This window comes from Miniopterus natalensis, chromosome 6, assembly GCF_054644295.1.
Source record: "Miniopterus natalensis isolate mMinNat1 chromosome 6, mMinNat1.hap1, whole genome shotgun sequence".
Classification (NCBI taxonomy): Eukaryota; Metazoa; Chordata; class Mammalia; order Chiroptera; family Miniopteridae; genus Miniopterus; species Miniopterus natalensis.
The window spans coordinates 84,305,519-84,323,700 of record NC_142086.1 but is presented as its reverse complement, the minus strand read 5'-3'; the positions used below and the strand labels follow the sequence as shown (position 1 = coordinate 84,323,700).

General features: G+C 44.5%; 1 long non-coding RNA gene across 1 annotated transcript; it reads right to left on the bottom strand.

Moving 5' to 3' along the window:
- Positions 1 to 1,967: 1,967 nt before the first annotated feature.
- On the bottom strand, positions 1,968 to 18,039 carry LOC107543247 (uncharacterized). Its single transcript, XR_015714699.1, has 3 exons — positions 17,985 to 18,039; positions 9,993 to 10,147; positions 1,968 to 3,949 (listed from the first exon to the last, which is right to left on the bottom strand). It is a non-coding gene; the product is annotated as an uncharacterized LOC107543247 (long non-coding RNA).
- Positions 18,040 to 18,182: the final 143 nt, after the last annotated feature.

Below are 18,182 nucleotides of genomic sequence, written 5' to 3'. Positions count from 1 at the left end.
CCCTAAATACCCTTCCTCCTGCCCCGGGAACTGCTCCAAACAGCTGCCTGGTTCAAGAAAAGCTCACGAAGCTCTCCTGGGCTCCCAGGCACACCACCATCTCTCCAAATTAGGGAAGCAGCTTGTTTCCCTCAATATAATGAACTAATATTCTTTTCTTTTCTTTTTTTTAAATATATCTTTATTGATTCAGAGAGAGGAATGGAGAGAGAGAAAGAGAGAGAAACATCAATGATGAGTCAATGATCGGCTGCCTCCTGCACGCCCCCTGCTGGGGCTCGAGCCCGAAACCCGGGCATGTGCCCTGACCAGAAATTGACCCTCGATCACCTGGATCCTAGGTCGATGCTCAACCGCTGAGCCAAGCCCGGCCGGGCTGGACTCATATTCTTGAACACAGCATTGGTGCCCTGAGTTGACTAATATAATAATAGTTTTGTCTAGAAATTGTAAGTTCTAATTTTTGAAACATCAGCAAGTCTGGTTTACTATAACCGTATCTAGATTTGTACATCAAAGCACCCTGCAGGGGAGAGGCTCCGCATCAGTAAGGTGTAATGGCTACCACAAATAAGACAGGCAAGGCAGCTCCTTGTGCAAAGCTATCTTGGGCTGGTCCTGGAAGAACCATTTCTTTTCATTTCTTTCTTTCTTTCTTTTTTTTTTTTAAAAAAGCTTTATTATATCCAAAGAAATCCAAAACACTAATTTGAAAGGATATGTGCACCCCTATGTTCATTACAGCGTTATTTACAATAGCCAAGAGATGGAAGCAACCCAAGCACCTGTCAATAAATAAGTGGATAAGAAAGCTGTGGTACATAAATACAATGGAATATTACTTGATCATAAAAAGAATGAAACCTTACCTTTTGCGACGGCATGGATGAACCTAGAGGGTACTATGCTAAGTGAAACAGTCAGGTAGAGAAAGACAAATACCATATGATTTCACTTATATGTGGAATCTAAAGAGTAAAATCAACAAACAAACAAAATAGAAACAAATTCATAGATACAGAAGAGGCTGATGATTGCCAGAGGGGAGGGAGAGAGGGGGATGGGTGGAAAAAGATTAAGAAATACAAATTGAGCCCAGCCAGTGTGGCTCAGCAGTTGAGTGTTGAACTAGGATCCAGGAGATTTCAGTTCAATTCCCAGTCAGGGCACATGCCCAGGTTGGGGGCTCGATTCCCAGTGGGGGGCGTGCAGGAGGCAGCCAGTCAATGACTCTCACCATTGATGTTTCTCTCTCTCTCTCCGTCTCCCTTCCTCTCTCTGAAATCAATAAAAATATATTTTAAAAAGAAAGAAATACAAATTGATAGTTACAGAATAGTTGCAGGGATGTAAAGTACAGCACAGGGAACATAGTCAATAATACTGTAGTAACTACATACGGTGCCAGGTGGGTACTGGAAATATTGGGGGGATCACTTTGTAAAGTATATGATTGTCTAACCAGTATGCTGTACACCTGAAACCACTACAAAATAATACTGAATGTAAACTGTAATTAAAAAATAAAATTAAAAATATTTAAAAAAATAAAGATAGGGAAACTTGAGCTTAAACAATTTTATTGAGGTATAACTTATATACTATAAACTCACCCGTTGCAATGGTACAATGAGTTTTAGTCAACTTATATATTTATGTAAACATTATGAATTAATTCAGTTTCCCAGTGCTTCCATTCACCCCAAAATCTCCCTTTGTCCATTTGCAGTCACTCCCTGCTTTCACCTGCAGCCCCAAGCAGTTTTGGCTTGTCTAGAAACTTCCTATTAATGGAATCAGTCCCTGTGTAGTCTTTGTGTCCGGCTACTTTCACTTAGTAAATGTTTCTCAGGCTGTTGTGTGCATCGGCAGTTCATTCCTTTCTCTAGCCGAGTAGCGGTCCACTGGGTGGATCCTTTTACTGTCTTGATTGCCCTCTCTCTTTTTTCAATCCTCACCCAAAGATATGTTTTATTATTGATTTGAGAGAGAGAGAGAGATACATCGATTGGCTGCCTCCCGCATGCACCCTGACTGGGAATCCAACACATAACCTTTTGGTGTACAGGATGGCGTTCTGACCAGCTGAGCCACCCCGCCAGGGTTGGTTTGCTCTCCTTACTCTCTGAAACACAATGTTTTCCCCTTGGATGGTTGGAACTTTCCTATGACTAGAAACCGCAAACCTAGACGACTTCTTGCAGTCTCTGCACTGGCAGTTGAGAGGAAACCTGCCCATCTTTCCCACTGTGTAGGCTGAGGGACAAGACGAGAGGATAATTTTCTTAGTGTTGGTTCAACAATCAGCTCTTGTTCTTAGATTTCAACCGATACCTATTTTTCAATGAAAAAAAAAATCATTGCATGTCTTTTTAAAAAGATATAATTGTTTATGCGGGGTTGTGTTTGTTTGTTTTTTGAAAGATGCCAGTGTAATTTATCAAATAATCACAATTTTATATGTATTTTACCAGAAGATCAGTGTAGAAGTATGTGACCTATTACAAGCATACCAGCCTGTAGCACACATATTTTGCAGCTACCTGAATTCTTGGGTTCACAGTGGGCTGAGCACCTAAACCTGGTGAAAATGTGGTATTCTGTGAATGTGCTCCACACATCTATTTTGGAGTGCATATTCTCTAGCTCAGATATCTCTGTGCATGTATTGCTTTGGAAATACTTCCTCAGCTCCCGAGGCATTCTCCAAACACTTCCCAACATAGCCAACATTCCGGGGTCTTTGCAGATGAGCCTCAGCTCCTCTCCCACCATCCATTTCCGGCTGCACAGCTGAGTGGCCCAAAGAGGAAAGAGCATCTAGTGGTTGGAGAATTTAATTCAGTGAGCCCTGGAGTTCTTTATTTTTAACACTATGATTAAACAATATTTCTGACAGCACAGGAAATTCGACACATGTTTGTTAAGTGCTTTTTGAAAAGGGCCCAATGCCAGGGTATAAAACAATGATTTAGATGCCTCATTCATTAACAAGAAATGTCTGCAACGACTGTGTGCTGGGTGCAGGATACACAGCTGAGTAATTCTCATCCTCGAGGAACATCCGACCTAAAAGGGACATGAATGGTGATATCCTTTAGGTGGTTTGTGTCTGCTGATGAGCTTTGGAAACCTCCATGTTCTTCCTTTGGTCTCAGAAAAATCACTTTGGCTTTATTTTGGAGGTAGAAATCCCCTGCTTCATCAGGCTACAAGTTTCCATCCAATCAGAAGAGCACGTGCTAGTTGGATCCAACTGTTTTCTAAGCGAGTGTCGAAATCGGTCTTCAGCTTATGAGGTTTTTCATTTTAACCTTGATGATAAGAAACTTCTGTGCCCGTCATAGAGGGGACACGGGATGTTCTGAAAGAGCCTGACCCAAAGCCAGAACAACCTGGGTGGATTCTGGCTTTGCTGCTAAGTAGCTGGGTGACCTTTAACATTACTTTGATTTCCCCAGGACTCAGTTATTCCATTTGGAAAAGGAAGACCCTCGTGTTAATAAGTTCTTAGGGTCCTTTCAGTGAGAAAATTCCATGAGGCCTTTTTCACTGGAGACACAAATCCCTGGCCAGCCCTTGTCTAACAGTTACTATTAAGTTACCCTCCTAAAACTTTGACTTTTCCATGCTTCAGGTGTTATACAGTTTTTCTTTTCATGGGTTTGTAATAAAACAAAGAAACACATCATTGATACATATTATGTTTTAAACATTGGTTTTGACTGTGCAATGAGAAAATGAACTTTCATATTTTTAACAGACATATAAATATACATATATTTAATATATATTGTACCATGAAAATGAGAAATCAAGTCATTAAGGAAGGCAAATTAGAAGTAAGACTTTTGGGTTTTAGTGTCATTTCTTTCACTCTCTTCCAGCCTCCAATTCCAACACTGATAAACCAGGAAGGTGGTGACAGAGGTCACATGATGTCCTGTTGCTGTTAAGTGAAGAAAGGATAAGATCACTATCTTCCTAATGTAAAAAGTAGTATTTGCTCATCCTTTATATTGTAATGATTAATTTCTTAGATATTTACAAAAGCTGTGGTAAAGTTTTTATGAAGAATAGAAGATGACAAAACATCAAAAACATAAAAATAAAAGATTTACTGTTTATCCTGTTTTCTGAAGCAATTAGGCATAAGGAACTCTGGTACATTTTGATAAAATGTGGATAAAATTCAAATATCAGATCTTAGAAAGATCTATAAATCTTTATTCTTATTAAATAAATATCTGTTTGTCAATTTAAAAAAGGTAAGTCAAGAAAATTGACCTGAAGGTATAGATATAAAGCTTAAGTATAAAGTTCAGTCAAATCTCCAATCAGTTAGCCACTGGAAAATAGGATGCTTATGTAATCATAAAACAGCCCTTCCTGTCATCATGCCTCAGCTGAAAATGGAAAGTAAAATGCCTGGATGTGTAAGGTCTTTGGACAAAGGCCAGTGTTCTAGCGAGGCAAGAGTTACTGAGAGAGACAAAGACCAGGAAGGGTCTGATAGCATATGGGTGTGTTAGATTAAAGATAGAATCCAGTGATCAGTTAGCAGAGTTTTGCAAATCTGGATGTAAGCAATATAAAAGTAAGTTTGAAACAAATGTTGAAATTAGATCCTGCTGCAAAGGACAGAAAATCCAAAGAAACAGCGGCTTAAACATGATTTGTTTTTTCTGAACAGCCGTATGATAGGTGCCTCAATCAACAGGAACCCAGGCTCCTGCTACCTTGTTGCTTGTCATCCTGAACACGAAACTTCACCTTACAGGCCAAGACAGCTCCTCAAGCCCTCTCTAGACAGCAAGAAGAAAGAAGGGGGAACAAGTCCCCTCCATTTAAGAACACTTCCCAGATGTGGCAAATACCACCTCCACTACATCTTATGGCCTAGAATTTAGTCACACAGTCACAACAAGATGCATGGGAGGTTGGGGCTCTTGATTCCGAGTGTTTTGTGCTCAGTTAAAAATTGGGGCTCTATTATTGTAGATGAATGCATTTGTGTAGTAAGGAATTTAACCTTGCCCAAGGAGTAGTCCGGACTTTGCCTTTAGCTTCTGATAGGTTGCCATGCTTGATAGGTGTCATTGTTTAGATTGGAGGCTGGCCATGGCAGAGTCTATGTGACTTAGAGTGATCTGTGGTATTAGTTCAGCTACAAGAGGGGCTTAAGACTGAGATCAGCCATCTTGGGAAATGAACATTATGACAAGATGGAGCCCCAATAAAAATCTGGGCTCCAAGGTTGGGGGAGCTTTCCTGGTTAGCAGGAGAGTAATGCTGTCCATGATTCCACAATGAGGTCAATGGAAGCTCCACGCTGGAAACTTTCCTGGACTCTGCCCTATGTTATTTCTTTCCTTGGCTGATTTTAATCTGTATCCTTCTGCTGCAATAAATGATAACTCTGGGCGCAACCGTCTTGAATGAGTTTTGTGAGACTTTCCAGCAAATTATTGAAACTGAGGGTGGTTTGGGGAATCCCCTGAACTTGTAATTGGTCTCAGAAGTGAGAGTGGTTTTGTGTAGACTGTGCTCACTCTAACTCATAGCATCCCAACTATTTCCTGACAATAACACAGTGGGACAAAAGGACAACGCTGCTTGTGGCCAGAGGCTCTATGTGCTACAGGACTTATCTGCCTGCCCCCAAGACGAAGATACCAATAGCTGAACTAACACAATTTATTCATGACATCCCAGCATGCTGCGATAAAAGATATTCTGCTACAGAAGAGAGGAGAGAACAGCAAACTGCCCCCAGAGCAAACTTGTCCTTTTGGCCACCCAGATATCCCCACGCCTTTCTTCCCACCTGTAGTACAGAGTCATACCTCTCCCAAGAGCAACACCTGCAAGGTCCCATGCAGGCACATCCTCCAGCTCAAAAACCAGCATCTTGGGCAGTGTACAGTGCACTTCATCGGTCCAGAGGGGCTCCTCCAAGTCTGGGAACCCATGAACTAAAAGAAAAGGTATCTGCTTGGCCAGGCATGGCTCAGTGATTGAGCATTGATCTGTGATCCAGGAAATCTAGGTTCGATTCCTGGTCAGGGCACATGCCCAGGTTGTGGGCTCGATCCCTAGCAGGGGGCATGCAGGAGGCAACCAATCAGTGACTCTCTCATTATTGATGCTTCTATCTCTCTCTCCTCCTCTCCCTTCCTCTCTCTGAAATCAATAAAGATATTTAAAAAAAAAAAAAAATTTAAAAAAGAAACAGTGTCTACCTTAAAATGAGCAATATACCACACAGTAGGAAAAGAGCAGCTAAAATGAAAACTCCCATTTGGAAAAGAAGGTTCATGGGAAAGACCCCGCAGTCCTTGGCCTGTCGCAGGAATCGAATCCTATGGGAACAGCGAGGGCCCCTTCTTGGCAACAGAGTCGATTTCGTGGTCAGCCCATCGGAGTCCTTCGGCTCTGGAACAGTCTCTTGCTCACTATCCTCCCTGCGCCGCCCTGCAGGAGGACCACCTTGCCCACCGTCTTTGAAAGCCACATCAGAAGTGACCACCAGAGGGTTTACCCTTCTTGGAAACTGAACAGGTGCACGGGCCTAGCCGTTGCTTTATGGGTTGTTCAGTCACCTGTGCTAGAAGGCCAGCTTGTGGTTTCTTTAACATCATGATTACTGCCCTCACCAGATTTAGCAAACTGAAAAACAGGAAACACCGAATTCCCAGTCAAACCTGAATTTCAGATAAATGATGAATAACACTTGAGAATTAAAATATTTGAGACATACTTATCCTAAAAAATAATTTGTTGTTTCTCTGAAATCCAAATTTAATTGGGCGGCCTGTGTTTTAGTTGGCAGCCCTATTCCACTTTCAAGAACCAGAGCCCAGACAGTTGTGTGTTTTTTTCCTGACGTCACCCGTCATTTAGCTGCTGGTCTCTGTGCTCCCCCAGCTCCTCCTCTTCAATTTAATGGTCACTACCTTCCAGCCTTATGAAATGAAGGGTTCGACTAGGAAGGTAACACCCTAACATGACGTTTGCCTCTGGACTGTCTGGCAGAGAAATTGAAATACAAAGTTCTTTGTAAACCTTTGAGATGTCAGTAATACCATCTGCTCAGGCTGCCTTTGCTTGGGGTAGGAAAGCAATGGGTTATTTGATCCAGCAAGACCACAAATTACCAGTTTATCAGTCAAATTATATTGTAGGCTCCAGGCAGAGAGGGCTTTCTTGGCAGAGCAATGTTCCCCATTCTGTTTACAGACTGCTGGCTTCTCCCCAAGTTCACTTCTGTCTTGGACTTTGTAGGAAGCGGCAGGAAGCAGCTGAACTTGCCCCAGATTCTGAAATTTTCCAACCATTTTTTCCTAATGCTCAGCCTTGGTCAACAGGTAGTATGCCTTCTATTTTTTTTTTTTTTAATACATCTTTATTGATTTTGGAGAGAGGAAGGGAGAGGGAGAGAGAGAGGTAGAAACATCAATAATGACAGAGTCATTGATCAGCTGCCTCCTGCATGCCCCCCACTGGGGATCAGGCCTGCAGCCCAGGCATGTGCCCTGACTGGGAATCGAACTGCGATCTCCTGGATCCTAGGTGGATGCTCAACTGCTGAACCAGGCAGGCTGGGCCAACACACCCAAATTTTAACCAGTAGTGTGGGGGAAGGGGAAAGAAAGGACTTGCCACTCCCTTTAAGGATACGTCCCAGAAGTTGCACACTTGGCTTCCATTAACATCCCATGGGCCAAACTTAGTCACATGGCCGCACCTGGCTGCAAGGTTGACTTAAAAGCATAGGAGTTACTCTGGGCAGCCACACGCTCAGCTAAAGCACTGGGGTTTCTACTAAGGCAGAGGAAGGGGGGATATCCACTGGGGGACATCTAGCATTCCCTCCAGAGTTCCTGACTAAACCCCTAAAATTATGTGCACACTTCCAGAGAATGACTTTAATTCACAAGCAAGTGAATTAACTACTAGTCTCATGCAGACCTTCGGAGTAATGCAGCAAGCATCTTCCACGTGGCACCCCAACCAATGTTTTTAAAAAAACAAATAACCAGAGACATTTATATAAATAACTTCCAGGGAAGAAGAGCACAGAATGGAAGCTTAATGGTTCCAGATATAAGCACAGGAGTTTTTTCTCCAGAAGCTTAGAGCATACAGAGTGATTGAATTATCAGTGAAGGGCACTTTGAGCTCTTACTGGACGGGGGTGTGGCAGCTACGGGAGGTGCAGCTCGCACTGGAAGTGAGGCTGCAGGTATGGGGAGCCAGGAAGGGGGCACTCTTCCCTGTGCTGTGTTTCATGAAGGCCGCATGGGCACACCTGGTGGGAACAGGGGTTTGGGTGACACATGGGGCCCTAGGCCCTCATCCACAGGTAGGACCCTTCTCACTGTCCCAGCGCAATAACCAAGTCACACCAGGACGAGCTCCTAAAATGTTCTCTATCGGCCCACTTCTTTCCACCCTGTATTATCACCACGATCATTGTCCAGTTAGTATTGTCTCTTGCTGTGATTACTACAAACACTTCCTAACGGAGATGTTTAGTGAGAGGTTACTCTGCAATATACACTGCATACTGCAGCCAGAAGGATCTGTCTCAAACGCAAAGCTGATCACCTCACGTCATAGGTTGAACTGTAACCTCCGAAAAGGATGTTAGAGTCCTAACCCCCAGCACTTCAGAATGTGACCTTATTTGGAGATAAGGTCTTTACAGAGGTAATCAAGGTAAAATGAGGTCACACTCTACTGGAATTACTTGTTCCGCCATCTCTCTTCCTTTCTAGGATATAAGCTACATGAAGGGAAGGCTATGACTGTTTTGTTCCCAACGCGTCCTCAGCATTTAGCGTAATATATCATTGGAACCCGGCAAATAGATGTAAAAGAACTGATCAAATGAATGATATATTTTCTTTAAAAAATTTTTCCCGCCCGACCGGGCGTGGCTCAGCGGTTGAGCGTCAACCTAGGATCCAGGTGATCAGGGTTCAATTCCCGCTCAGGGCACATGCCCGGGTTGTGGGCTAGGCAGCCGATCAATGACTCTCTCATCATTGATGTTTCTCTCTCTCTCTCTCTCTCCTTTCCTCTCTCTGAAATCAATAAAATATATTTTTAAAAAATAAATTTTTCCCAATTACAGTTGACATTCAATATTATTAGTTTCATGAGTAACATATTTTTCCTGTATATTGTATAGTATCTGTATTTCCATTTTCATCCCCAACTTTTACTATTTTAAAACTTTCCAACATATTGAGAAGCTGAAAAGTTGTACAGTGAACAGATACCACTACTTTATAGATCTGCTATATTTGCTTTCTCTCATATCTGTCCATCTGCCAGTTTCTCCTATTTGACTGAGTTTTGAATTATAGATGTCCTCGAGGTACCTAGCCAACACGCCTGTTTGGTTTAGCAGATAGTCCTGGGACAGCCAACTGTGAATATGCCTAAAAGTCAGACCCCTGGCCCTTTATGCTAATGCAATGATCATGTGGATTTAGAACTTTAAAACTGGAATTTTAAAAGTGGAGCTCTGGAGAGTTATCCAGGATTCCCCTTACTTCAGATTCTTACCAATTTTCACTGTAGGTATATATTTAGCAGAAATTATCTAAAACAGTGATTTTCAACCTTTTTCAGCTCATAGCACACATAAACAATTACTCAAATTTGGAGACACACCAAAAAATATATTTTTTGATGATCTGACAAAAAAAAGGTAAATTTTTATTCACTCACACTGTTGGCTGTTGTGTTGGCTGTTGTCATTTTTTTAATTTGACAATCTAAGGGAAAAGAGGTGTCTCTGACTAAATGGTCAGGTGTTGTGTGTTTTAAAAATTCTTGTGGCACAGCAGTTGAACATCGCTGGTCTAATACATTTTGCCCTCAGCTTAAGATTAATAAAGAAACTGCCAAGAAAAGCTCCGTGATAATGGGGGAGAGAAATTAATGGGGCCATATCTGAAATGGAACAAAGGACATCTCACCTGGACAAGGAGCCAGTGGCCGGCAGCGTGTCCCACGCGTGGTCAGGGTCAGAGAGGGTGGACGAAGATGTGGAACTTCCCTACACAACTGTGGTAGCACCTGCCATCTCCTTGACACCCGGCCCTCCTCGAGTATCAGGACAACCCAGTAGTCCCTGAAGGAAACAGAAGCCCAGGCTAATGAGCTGTTGGGAGTGATTGAAAAAAAGAGATTTGATGCAGTCAAAACGGATACAGCTCAGGCAGCTGGCCAAGGGCTGGCAGATAAGGAGACTGGGGCTGCTCTCAGCCCGTCCTCTGCTGCCCCTCCTTGCTGCAGGGCCGGCGGACGCGGCGGCTGGAGCGGGCCCTGACATGTTCCTGGGCACTCACGCGCAGTGGCAGGACACCAAGGTAATTTCAGGGATTTTCGCCAAGGTGACGTCTTTCACAAAGGCTCTGCCTATTCTTTTCAGAATTATCAACTTTACCCCATGGTACACAGTTTTGGGGCTTATTTTGCATAAGTTCTGGCTACACTTATACAAATTTTCCCTTAGTGGATTTACACTTTAGAACTTTGAGGAACTGCAGTGCACAAACAGCCAGGGCACAAGGGTCCATAGTTGATATGCTGTAGGCAGTCTCTCCACGGTGAACCACACTCTACACCGTGGCAGGTAAAGGAAAAGTAAACAACACAACCAGGAAAACAGGTGCGTGGCACCAAATGTTATCTCTACACAGTTTGAATAATCAGGGGCCTCTGAGAATGACATTAATGTAGGAGACAGATTATATGGTATTGCCATTTTAATACCCAGTTTATAATGCAGTATTGACTTCTTTATTTGAGAGATATTTTAAGTGTCTCTCCTATGAATGGTAAGGATCTTCTGTAAGAAAGTTCAGAAACAAATAACTTAATCTTGTATATAACTTAAAACAACTGTCTTGGACATGACAAAAATCACTATATCTGTTTGCTTAAAATCATTTAAATTGGTTTTTGGTTTCTGGTTCTTGTAGCTGAAAGAATCCCAACTCTGTTCTTACGGATTCCTTTTCACTCTTTAAAAAAAAAATTTAGTGGTAAATATATTTTTAAACTTTAATAGTAAATACTTTAAATTTTATGGTATTTTTGAAATAACACATATTTGTGAGAAGAGCAAAAAAGAACAAAAGGTACCCACAGTCCTCATCACCACAGAACAGATACTGTTAATACTTCTGGGCAGTTCTTCTTCTGTGTGTGTGTTGTATATGTTTTGTTTGCCAGTTTTCACAACTATAATCATAAAATTCTCTATTTTTCAGTAGCTATTTTATTACTTCTCACATTTCTGTGGGTTTACTGAGGCTCAGCTGAGTGGTTCATCTGCTGGTCTCACTTTGTGTCATTCAGTGGCTGCAGTCAGATGGCAGTGGGGTGGAATCTCCAAGGTGGCTTCATTCACGTGTCAGGTCCTGGGAGGGGATGGCAGGACAGCTGGTCTTCGAGCCTGGGAGCTCCTTGTACAAAAGCAGATGGTTCCAGGCCTTTTTAAAGCTCAGGACCAGAACTCCCACCTCTTGCTTTTGGTTAAAGAGAGTCACATGTGCTAATATCTGTATGACATAGCCCCAGCCCCTTCCTCCCCACTGGTTCATTTCTTGTTGGGACTTTTTCTGGCTATTCTTGCTGATTATTCCAAATAAACTTCATAATCAACCTTCCTGGCTTCAGGAATAAAGAGAAGATGGTATTTTTATTGGCATTGCTTTAAATGCATAACTTAAGTGAGAGAGAATATTTTGATGATGTTGAACCTTCCCATCCAGGCATATGGTATGCTTTTCCTTCCATTCAAATCTACCGGTATGTTTAAAAATAAATTTTCTCACACAGGGTTTTCACATTTCCCATTAAGTCTATGCTTAACTTGTTTTATTATTTCCTGAACTCTTTAATCCAACTAATTTTTGAGGGGGAAGGAAGTGGGTGACTTGTGGTATGACAGCAAAACCTAAATGAATTTTTCTTCTAAATATCAAGCTTATTTAATCTATTATTTACTGAATAATCCTGTTCTCTATAGATATAACTCTTTATAACTCATATCATATATTAAAATCTTATACACTAATACATGGCATCTGTCCTATCTTGTCCAATTGACCTTATGCCAGAATGTGTTATATTAACTCTTACAACTTCACTGTTTTATGCTTAGGAGGGCTCTTTTCCCTATAAATAACATTTTTAAAAGACATATCTTTTTAACATTGTATTATTTTTTCAGAATTTTAACATAATTTCATTAAATTTCCTCATTCAAAATTATGAAAATTAAGCCTAAAAATTAATTTGGTAAGACTGGGCATTTAAAAGTATTTAGATTTCCACTTAAAAAAACGCTACACATCTCCATTTTCATATTTCTTAATTCAGCCTTATAGCTTTATTCATGTAACTCAAACTTATATTAAATTCAAATTACTCCAAGTATTTTATATTTTTATTGCTATTGAGAATACAATCCCTATTTTCATTTTATTTTCTAACTGGTTATTGCTGTTAAATAAAAATGTGTATTGATTTTTGTATATGTAGCTGTTTTAAAATTTACGGGCACAACACATAAATGGCCAAAGAAGTAACGGCCTTCATTTTCTATAAATTCACCCAGTTTAGCTTTCCAGCAGCCGTTTCTGCTGGGGGGTTCGGGGCTCAGTCTTCCCATTCAGTTGGAACTTAGCTGATTGTGTTTTACTTCCCCTTTTCACCTCCCCACCCTCCTTCTCCCTGAAGTAGTCTGCCTGGGACGGGAGAGGCGTTTGGTTCAAAAACGCCATGTCCCTTGGCCAGGGTCCCAGCTGGAGCAACGTGCAGTGCATTCCCGCACCCCACAGGCAGCGCCCCGGAGGGTTCAGCTCCCCATTCCCGGCTGGGTCAGCAACTCGCTCTGCGCCTCTGCTCCTCCAGTCTCTGAGTTTTCTATCATTTTCTGTAGCCCTGTCCATCCCCACCCCCAAGTGGGGTGCTGACACCAGAGGACAAGCAGGCAGACCCCACCCCAGGCTCTATTCTCCTTTTATACCCCTTCCTCTAGACTGGACACATTTCTTATCTTGAAAATTGCTCTTTATCACACATTTTGTGATTCAGGATATAAATCTGATGAACAGGGAGTTGGGGGAATCTACTGGGAATTGCAAGGCATGAAAAAATACTCTAGCTAATTTTAAAAAAATATTATCCTACTGCCTACATTTATCTCATCTCCCATTATGGAATCCAAACATCCATCCACACAAAGCAGAGAGATAGCACGAGATAGCTCCATGTCCCCATCAGCCAGCTTAAAAAATTTCCTACATCTGTTGTGCCTATGCCGTGCCCCAACCACATCTCCTCCCCTCCTCCTCCAATTATTTTAAAGCGAACCCCAGATAGCATGTCATTTCACTCTGGCCAAAATTTCAAACTCTTTTTCTAGTAACTTTTCAGAGGACTCTTCCTTTGCTTGTGTCCCATGTGTTTTGGCATGAAGCATTCACACTTTATTTTGGTTACTGTATTTTTATTTGGTCCTGGACCTAATGTATTTGGAAAAGTATGTCTTAGTTTCCAAGTACTTAAAATTTTGGGTGGTTACAGTGTCTGAATTGTATTTAGTTAATTGAATATGAGATATTCTTTGTGACTTGTATGCAATTAATGCTTATAAATGCATCATGGACACTTGAAAAGGTGACTTGCCTATGATTCTATCTTATTTGTTAATTATACATCAATTATTTTGTTAAAGTCCTCTGAGTCTTCATTTTTTTATCCACTCAATCTCTGATAGGCTGTATTGTGTTAAAATTTTCTACTAACTGTATCTGTCCATTATTTTTATGTCTATTTTGGTGTATATATTTTGTTGCTATGTGTTACAGGTTTAATTTACTATCACTGCCAAATTCATATGTTTAAGTTCTAATCCCAGTACCTCAGAATGTGTCAGTATTTGGAAACAGGGTCTTTGCCGAAGTAATCAATTTAAAATGAAGTCATTTGGGTGGCCCTAATAAATATGACTGATGTCGTTATAGAATGGGAACATCTGCAGGCAGACACACATACAGGGAGGCCATGTAAAGATGAAGACACATAAAAAGAAGACAATGTAAAGAGACAGGAGAAGATGGCCATCAGCAGGCCGAGGAGAGAGGGCTGGCCCAGAACCTGCCCTCATAGCCTTCAGAGCAAACCAACCCTGCTGACACCTCGTTTCAGACTTTATTCTCCAGGACTGTGAGAGAATGGTTGTTCTAAGCTGCCCAGTTGGTGCTACCCTGTTACAGCAGCCCAAGTACACTAATACACTATACTGTTCTGCTATGGTTTAGGCAATGTATCTTCATTATCAATTGATAAAATGACCTCGGTTCCTTTTCTAAAAATCACTTGACTGTAACATTGTACTCCTGCTTGATTTTCACATTTGATTGGCAGTCCTTTGGCTAGTTTTTTAATTAAGACCCCATGGCCCTTGCTGTAAGCCCAGGTGTGTTGTGCACACAGGTGCAGCACAGTGACTACTTACAGCATATGTGAGCTCTGGAATCAACATGGGTGGCTGCCACTTAGTTGCTACAATGCCTTGGACGAGTACAGTAATCTTTCTGTGCCTCAGTTTTTTCTTTTTGCAAGGTAAGGGAATTGTAATTATAAGACTGCTGTGAGAATGGAATAAATTAAAACATTTAAAGGGCTTAGAACAGTGCCTGGCCCATAGCAAGTAGCTGATAAATACATGAGCTGTTATGAATCCCGTCAACTTCCCTGTAATGGAGGCATTATAAGATCATTTTACAGATGAGGGAAACTGAGGCTCAGAGAAGTCAAGTCAGGAAGCTAGTGACAGGATTGCTGCAGGTTGGGCTGCCAGGAGGCACGCTCTGAGATGGAGATCCATGTGTAGGAAGTACATTAGGGGTGCTCTCCAGATCAACAGGTGTGGAGGGGTGGGGGTGAAGGAAGCTGTATTAGTTGGGCAGAAGGAAAAGTTGAACTGTGATGTAATCACAAGGTTCCCCAATGGGAGCAGAGTGGTTCAAAATATGTCCACAAAGTTTTGATGCTCCCTTCCAACGGTAAAGCCAAATTTCTCTTCCCTTATGTGTGGCCTGGACTTATGGCCACACTTTAATTCTGTTCCCTTCCAATGAACAGAAGAAAAGGGAATGTGAAAGTCAGAGCCTGGGCCATACAAGGCACTGCAGCTCCCTGCTCGCCCTCCCTCGGATCACCTGGTCTGGAGAAGTCAGCTGCCATGCTGTGAGGACTCTGGAGCAGCCTATGGAGAGTCCCGCATGGTGAGGAACTGAAGCCTCCAGCCGTCATCTTGGAACTGGGCCCTATAGCCCCAGCCAAGCCTTCACATGTCTGTGGCCCTAACATCTTGATGGTAACCAGCTGAGACCAAGAGCCAGAATCCCAGTAAAGCCACAATAATTTCCTGACCCACAGATGATGTTTTGTTTTCAACTACTAATTGTTAGGGTAATTTGCTATGCACTAATTAGGGAACTTTAGAGCTGGAATTGTCCTTCAGAGTTGTTCCAAATTGAGGTGAGAGAGGTCTTTAGGCTGGCTACTCATTAGATGTGGCCTGCTCCTCTAGAAGGGACCACGACTTTGGGCAAAGCAGTTCTCTTCAGTTGAGGGCAAGTTTTTGAAGAAAGACTTAGCTGGAAGCTGTTGAGACCAAACTCTGAGCAGCTCAGGAACATGTCCTTCAGTCCTGAAATAAAGGTCTGGGAAGATTATCGCAGCATCCACCAAAAGATATTTAGTGGGACGTCTTCTATCGTCCCAGAATGAGCACTAGGCTCAGCTGGAAACAACAAGCATAGCACCCCATCTTCTAATGAAAGGTGCCTACAACTGACTGTCCCCAGGGCTTAATAAGATGCAGATCTAGCCCTGCTTCCACCAAGTATTTCCCCAACCCTCTCCTTTTCAGTCTATACAAGGACGCAGGGAAAGGAACAAGAGGAGGTGGCTGGCCTTGGTGAGAGGACAGTGTTTCTGGCAGGGAGTGATGCAGAGGGGGAGGCTGTAAAATATTCTCTCCTCAGTAGCAGTGGGACCCCGTGGAAGGAGAGGCTGGTGTTCCAGTCCCTACTTGCAAATCTTTCTAGCCGGCATTCTCGCTGATTTATTTCAGGAGGGAGCAGGAAGATTAAAGACATATGGCAGGCAGAAGGGAGAGGAGAAGCTCTGGGGCATCCTCCAGCCAGCCCTTTTGTGTGGAAAGGATGTGTATTTCTCGTGAGTCAGGTGGACTCTGTGGAAAACAAATGGTCTTGTTGGGCCCTGGCCCAGGAGACTGGGTACAGTACTGCTGGGTGCCGGCAGTGGGATGACAGCGAAGACCAAGCTGGGCATGGACCTCCCATGGAAACGTGGCGAGAAGGGTCACCAGGCCTTCTTACACGTGCCCCATGAGAACAGTTTCAAACAAGGGTCAGCTACCCGGAGAAACCAGAATCAGCTAAGAGAGCTCCAGCACCGGCCAGGTGCGAGCCACGTGCCTCAGCACAGAAGCCAGGCCTCGAAGAAGACCCGGAGGGAGCGTCTGAGAGCCCGAACCGCGACTCGCGCCTCCCCACCCTCGCTAAGGACCTGGGGTCCCACTCGAGGCAAGGGACTGACGCTTTGACATGTTCTGATTCTTAGTAACTGAAACTGACCAGAAGGTTCCAGTATCCCCTTGGGTGTCGTTAAGGGGTGAAAAACAGCAGTGATGGGACGAAACAACCGCACTGTTCCATGTTTGGAAGCCATCGCACCGAGACGGCTCAGCGAACTGACCCCACTGGAACTAAAGCCCTTGGCGCTGCCCCAGCCTCCATCGAGACTGGGCGCAGCCCGCGAAGAGGAGGAAAACGCGGTGCACGTGTCCTCGAGGAACAAGAAATGTTCCGCCGTGTAATACGCAGAGCGCAGGTCGCCGGAGCCAACGGCTCCAGCGTGGGCCCCCGTGTTCCTTCCCGTTTCCGCCTTGTCGACGGCGGCCGATCTTCTAGGCGTCGGGAAGGACGGGCGAGCCCGGTGGACAGGGGCCCGCTTCTTGAATGGCCAGCCTGGGGTTACCAAGTCCCTGAGGAGCTGCTTCAGAACCGCCGAGCTGGAGGTGCCAGGAGGACATCCGAGAGGGAGACGGGAGCCCCGGGGCAGAGGGGAGCCGAGCGCGGGGAGCGCCCCGGAACCGCCTTCAGAAGCAACTGCGCCGCCGCCGGCCTGTGAAATCCCTCAGTCTCGAGAGGGAGGCGCTCGCGAAACTGACTCACTAAATCGTCTTACAGAAAATGTCTCATGGAATCGCATAAGTAATGCAGTTTTTAAAAACATCGGCATCAAGGAGTTCAAAGAAACCGAAAGTACTTAATTTTTACCTCTCTGCTTACTGGAGACGTCCTCGTTTAAAGCACTCACACGAGGTTTTATTTCCGCAAGCGTAGTGCGTTGCCTAACACTGCACTGCTGCCCCGCCTGAGGGGCTGCTCCCCCCAAAACCGTGTGCGGCTGGCGTCTAGTTCGAGTAGCTCCTGCTGCGGAATGACGGGGAGACGAGGCCGCCCCGCTCAGCTCCAGCTCCCACCTCCACGCCGCCGGGGCGCAGGCCCGCGCGCCGCACCTCCCCGCGCCCTGCGCACGCACGTGAATATTCAACACCCGGTCTGCCGCGCGCGCCGGCGGAGTACCCACAAGCCCCCGCGCCCCGCGCCCGGCCGCCGCGGCTCGAGCCGGACGAGGTCACCGCGCTCCCCGAGACCTTGGCGCGGGGCTCGGCGGAGGCTGGGGGCAGCTGCGCCGCCCGTCAACCGGCGCTGTGTAGGCCTTGAGTGCGGGCTGGACCCCGGGGCGCCGGACCTCAGAATCCCCAGGAGAAAGTGCGGGAGGACGGGAGAGGACGAGAAGGAGACGGGGAGGGGACGCATTCCCCAGCCGTCGCCGCCTTAAAGCCAACTCACTAGTGCAGCGGCTTCGCGCCGCACAGCCTGACGGGAGAATCAGCTTCCCAGCGCGGGCTGTACCCGAGACGGGCCTCCGGCACCGCCCCCGCCGCGGCGCACGCCGGGAGAGCCGACTTACCCCTCCCTGCAGTAAACGGGCGAGAGGGAGGGCATTTCCGGTGTTCGGACTCTTTTTACGGAAGGGGTGGGGCTCTC